Below are 6509 nucleotides of genomic sequence, written 5' to 3'. Positions count from 1 at the left end.
AGACAGGAAGCAGAGCTGGAGGTGGCAGAGTTAAAGATGCTGCGATTCTCGTTGGGAGTGATGAGGATGGACAGGATTAGAAATGAGTATATTGGAGGGACAGCGCAGGAAGGACGGTTTGGAGACAAAGTGAGAGAGAGAGAGAGAGAGAGGCGAGATTGAGACGGTGTGAACATGTGCAAAGGAGGGAAGCAGAGTATATCGGGAGAAGGATGCTGAGGATGGAGCCGCCAGGTAGGAGGAGAAGAGTAAGGCCAAAGAAAAGGTTCATGGATGCGGTGAGGGTGGACATGCGGGTGGTTGGCGTGTCAATGGAAGATGTGGAGGATAGAGCGAAATGGAGATGGATGATCCGCTGTGGCGACCCCTAACGGGAGTAGCCGAAAGAAGATTTGTGCATATATGTATGTATGTATGTATGTATGTATGTATGTATGTATGTATGTATGTATGTACGTACATATATATATATATATATATATATATATATATATATATATATATATATATTTCTTCTTCTTTCGGCTGCTCCCGTTAGGGGTCGCCACAGCGGATCATCCGTATGATCCGCATAGCGATTTGGCACGTTTTACGCTGGATGCCCTTCCTGACACAACCCTGGTCGCCTCTTACAACACAGGGATATGGTACACCTATTTTAACCGGGGTATACACCGGCCCAGTACACTGGTACTCATTTCGCCGACCTCGGAAGGATGACAGGCTGAGTCATCCCCCTGGTGTATTAATTCAATGGCCCAACAGGGCTTGAACTCAGGACCTTTTGGATCCCAAGCTGCTGCCCAAACCACTGCGCCAACACACCAGGCTATATATATATATATATATATATATATATATATATATATATATATATATATATATATATATATATATATATATATATATATATATATATATGATTTCCTTATTAATTGTAAAAATAAATGGTATGCATTTGGATTACTGAATGTTTCGTACAGATGCATGTTAGTTTAAAACTGCTTTTGGAAAAAAAAAAATTTTCTTCACCAGTGGTGAGGGGAGATTAAATATTAAATAATTCGAAGAAAATGTGGGTTTCATTTTGAGATTTTCCCAGAGCCTTGAGCTATTCCTTGTAAATACAGGTTTCAGAAAGGAGGAACATTAATTGACCTACAAACGTAGAAATTACAGGAGGCAGACTGATTACCTTTTGTTAAAACGGTGACGAGCAGGTTTATGAATGGCACAGTGGTGAGCTCATGTACATGAGGTGGATAATGAGTGTCAAGGGGGATTATTAACCAGGAATTCAACGTAAAGTGATGTGGACCATGACATGTGGTACATGTTTACCTTCTCGACAATGGCGGTCTGCTTGGTATAACTATCGTTAGTGATTAAAATTGGCAAATACACCATCATTTAATTTCAGTTTTGCAATTGGTATCATGCCCAGATTCAACATGTCACTGGCAATGTAAGTGTTTGTGAAGGTTAAGATGTGCTGATTACCTCCACAAAATTATGGGGGAATGCCCCCCAACTCAGTATTAAAGTACAAGATGCAGTAAAAGAGGAAATCAAGAGGGTGGAAGAGTTCTTTAAAAGACTACGACATGAGGAAATCAAGAGAGTGGAAGAGTTCTTTAAAAGATTACTAAATGAGGAAATCAAGAGAGTGGAAGAGTTCTTTAAAAGATTACTAAATCTGTAAATCAAGAGAGTGGAAGAGTTCTTTAAAAGATTACTAAATCTGTAAATCAAGAGTGTGGAAGAGTTCTTTAAAAGATTACTAAATGAGGAAATCAAGAGAGTAGAAGAGTTCTTTAAAAGATTACTATACGAGGAAATCAAGAGGGTGGAAGAGTTCTTTAAAAGATTACTAAATGAGGAAATCAAGAGAGTGGAAGAGTTCTTTAAAAGATTACTAAATGAGGAAATCAAGAGAGTGGAAGAGTTCTTTAAAAGATTACTAAATCTGTAAATCAAGAGAGTGGAAGAGTTCTTTAAAAGATTACTAAATCTGTAAATCAAGAGTGTGGAAGAGTTCTTTAAAAGATTACTAAATGAGGAAATCAAGAGAGTAGAAGAGTTCTTTAAAAGATTACTATACGAGGAAATCAAGAGGGTGGAAGAGTTCTTTAAAAGATTACTAAATGTGGAAATCAAGAGGGTGGAAGAGTTCTTTAAAAGATTACAAAATGAGGAAATCAAGAGGGTGGAAGAGTTCTTTAAAAGATTACTAAATGAGGAAATCAAGAGGGTGGAAGAGTTCTTTAAAAGATTACTAAATGAGGAAATCAAGAGGGTGGAAGAGTTCTTTAAAAGATTACTAAATGAGGAAATCAAGAGGGTGGAAAAGTTCTTTAAAAGATTACTAAATGTGGAAATCAAGAGAGTGGAAAAGTTCTTTAAAAGATTACAAATGAGGAAATCAAGAGAGTGGAAGAGTTCTTTAAAAGATTATGAAATGAGGAAACCAAGAGAGTGGAAGAGTCTTTAAAAGATTACTAAATGTGTAAATCAAGAGAGTGGAAGAGTTCTTTAAAAGATTACTAAATGAGGAAATCAAGAGGGTGGAAGAGTTCTTTAAAAGATTACTAAATGAGGAAATCAAGAGGGTGGAAGAGTTCTTCAAAAGATTACCAAATGAGGATATCAAGAGGGTGGAAGAGTTCTTTAAAAGATTACTAAATGAGGAAATCAAGAGAGTGGAAGAGTTCTTTAAAAGATTACGAAATGAGGAAATCAAGAGGGTGGAAGAGTTCTTTAAAAGATTACTAAATGAGGAAATCAAGAGAGTAGAAGAGTTCTTTAAAAGATTACTATATAAGGAAATCAAGAGGGTGGAAGAGTTCTTTAAAAGATTACTAAATGAGGAAATCAAGAGGGTGGAAGAGTTCTTCAAAAGATTACCAAATGAGGATATCAAGAGGGTGGAAGAGTTCTTTAAAAGATTACTATATGAGGAAATCAAGAGAGTGGAAGAGTTCTTTTAAAGACTACTAAATGTGTAAATCAAGAGAGTGGAAGAGTTCTTTAAAAGATTACTAAATGTGTAAATCAAGAGAGTGGAAGAGTTCTTTAAAAGATTACTAAATGAGGAAATCAAGAGAGTGGAAGAGTTCTTTAAAAGATTACTAAATGTGGAAATCAAGAGAGTGGAAGAGTTCTTTAAAAGATTACTAAATCTGTAAATCAAGAGAGTGGAAGAGTTCTTTAAAAGATTATAAATCTGTAAATCAAGAGAGTGGAGAAGTTCTTTAAAAGATTACAAATGAGGAAATCAAGAGAGTGGAAGAGTTCTTTAAAAGATTACGAAATGAGGAAATCAAGAGGGTGGAAGAGTTCTTTAAAAGATGAATAAATGAGGAAATCAAGAGTGTGGAAGAGTTCTTTAAAAGATTACTAAATGTGTAAATCAAGAGAGTGGAAGAGTTCTTCAAAAAATTACTAAATGTGTAAATCAAGAGAGTGGAAGAGTTCTTTAAAAGATTACTAAATGAGGAAATCAAGAGGGTGGAAGAGTTCTTTAAAAGATTACTAAATGAGGAAATCAAGAGGGTGGAAGAGTTCTTCAAAAGATTACCAAATGAGGATATCAAGAGGGTGGAAGAGTTCTTTAAAAGATTACTAAATGAGGAAATCAAGAGAGTGGAAGAGTTCTTTAAAAGATTACGAAATGAGGAAATCAAGAGGGTGGAAGAGTTCTTTAAAAGATTACTAAATGAGGAAATCAAGAGAGTAGAAGAGTTCTTTAAAAGATTACTATATAAGGAAATCAAGAGGGTGGAAGAGTTCTTTAAAAGATTACTAAATGAGGAAATCAAGAGGGTGGAAGAGTTCTTCAAAAGATTACCAAATGAGGATATCAAGAGGGTGGAAGAGTTCTTTAAAAGATTACTATATGAGGAAATCAAGAGAGTGGAAGAGTTCTTTTAAAGACTACTAAATGTGTAAATCAAGAGAGTGGAAGAGTTCTTTAAAAGATTACTAAATGTGTAAATCAAGAGAGTGGAAGAGTTCTTTAAAAGATTACTAAATGTGTAAATCAAGAGAGTGGAAGAGTTCTTTAAAAGATTACTAAATGTGGAAATCAAGAGAGTGGAAGAGTTCTTTAAAAGATTACTAAATCTGTAAATCAAGAGAGTGGAAGAGTTCTTTAAAAGATTATAAATCTGTAAATCAAGAGAGTGGAGAAGTTCTTTAAAAGATTACAAATGAGGAAATCAAGAGAGTGGAAGAGTTCTTTAAAAGATTACGAAATGAGGAAATCAAGAGGGTGGAAGAGTTCTTTAAAAGATTACTAAATGTGGAAATCAAGAGGGTGGAAGAGTTCTTTAAAAGATTACAAAATGAGGAAATCAAGAGGGTGGAAGAGTTCTTTAAAAGATTACTAAATGAGGAAATCAAGAGGGTGGAAGAGTTCTTTAAAAGATTACTAAATGAGGAAATCAAGAGGGTGGAAGAGTTCTTTAAAAGATTACTAAATGAGGAAATCAAGAGGGTGGAAAAGTTCTTTAAAAGATTACTAAATGTGGAAATCAAGAGAGTGGAAAAGTTCTTTAAAAGATTACAAATGAGGAAATCAAGAGAGTGGAAGAGTTCTTTAAAAGATTATGAAATGAGGAAACCAAGAGAGTGGAAGAGTTCTTTTAAAGACTACTAAATGAGGAAATCAAGAGAGTGGAAGAGTCTTTAAAAGATTACTAAATGTGTAAATCAAGAGAGTGGAAGAGTTCTTTAAAAGATTACTAAATGAGGAAATCAAGAGGGTGGAAGAGTTCTTTAAAAGATTACTAAATGAGGAAATCAAGAGGGTGGAAGAGTTCTTCAAAAGATTACCAAATGAGGATATCAAGAGAGTAGAAGAGTTCTTTAAAAGATTACTATATAAGGAAATCAAGAGGGTGGAAGAGTTCTTTAAAAGATTACTAAATGAGGAAATCAAGAGGGTGGAAGAGTTCTTCAAAAGATTACCAAATGAGGATATCAAGAGGGTGGAAGAGTTCTTTAAAAGATTACTATATGAGGAAATCAAGAGAGTGGAAGAGTTCTTTTAAAGACTACTAAATGTGTAAATCAAGAGAGTGGAAGAGTTCTTTAAAAGATTACTAAATGTGTAAATCAAGAGAGTGGAAGAGTTCTTTAAAAGATTACTAAATGTGTAAATCAAGAGAGTGGAAGAGTTCTTTAAAAGATTACTAAATGTGGAAATCAAGAGAGTGGAAGAGTTCTTTAAAAGATTACTAAATCTGTAAATCAAGAGAGTGGAAGAGTTCTTTAAAAGATTATAAATCTGTAAATCAAGAGAGTGGAGAAGTTCTTTAAAAGATTACAAATGAGGAAATCAAGAGAGTGGAAGAGTTCTTTAAAAGATTACGAAATGAGGAAATCAAGAGGGTGGAAGAGTTCTTTAAAAGATGAATAAATGAGGAAATCAAGAGTGTGGAAGAGTTCTTTAAAAGATTACTAAATGTGTAAATCAAGAGAGTGGAAGAGTTCTTCAAAAAATTACTAAATGTGTAAATCAAGAGAGTGGAAGAGTTCTTTAAAAGATTACTAAATGAGGAAATCAAGAGGGTGGAAGAGTTCTTTAAAAGATTACTAAATGAGGAAATCAAGAGGGTGGAAGAGTTCTTCAAAAGATTACCAAATGAGGATATCAAGAGGGTGGAAGAGTTCTTTAAAAGATTACTAAATGAGGAAATCAAGAGAGTGGAAGAGTTCTTTAAAAGATTACGAAATGAGGAAATCAAGAGGGTGGAAGAGTTCTTTAAAAGATTACTAAATGAGGAAATCAAGAGAGTAGAAGAGTTCTTTAAAAGATTACTATATAAGGAAATCAAGAGGGTGGAAGAGTTCTTTAAAAGATTACTAAATGAGGAAATCAAGAGGGTGGAAGAGTTCTTCAAAAGATTACCAAATGAGGATATCAAGAGGGTGGAAGAGTTCTTTAAAAGATTACTATATGAGGAAATCAAGAGAGTGGAAGAGTTCTTTTAAAGACTACTAAATGTGTAAATCAAGAGAGTGGAAGAGTTCTTTAAAAGATTACTAAATGTGTAAATCAAGAGAGTGGAAGAGTTCTTTAAAAGATTACTAAATGTGTAAATCAAGAGAGTGGAAGAGTTCTTTAAAAGATTACTAAATGTGGAAATCAAGAGAGTGGAAGAGTTCTTTAAAAGATTACTAAATCTGTAAATCAAGAGAGTGGAAGAGTTCTTTAAAAGATTATAAATCTGTAAATCAAGAGAGTGGAGAAGTTCTTTAAAAGATTACAAATGAGGAAATCAAGAGAGTGGAAGAGTTCTTTAAAAGATTACGAAATGAGGAAATCAAGAGGGTGGAAGAGTTCTTTAAAAGATGAATAAATGAGGAAATCAAGAGTGTGGAAGAGTTCTTTAAAAGATTACTAAATGTGTAAATCAAGAGAGTGGAAGAGTTCTTCAAAAAATTACTAAATATGGAAATCAAGAGAGTGGAAGAGTTCTTTAAAAGATTACTAAATGTGGAAATCA

The sequence above is a fragment of the Eptatretus burgeri genome, chromosome 11, assembly GCF_056783735.1.
Source record: "Eptatretus burgeri isolate ZD-2024b chromosome 11, Ebu_testis_v1, whole genome shotgun sequence".
In the NCBI taxonomy this organism is placed as follows: Eukaryota; Metazoa; Chordata; class Myxini; order Myxiniformes; family Myxinidae; genus Eptatretus; species Eptatretus burgeri.
This window is presented reverse-complemented; position numbering follows the sequence as displayed.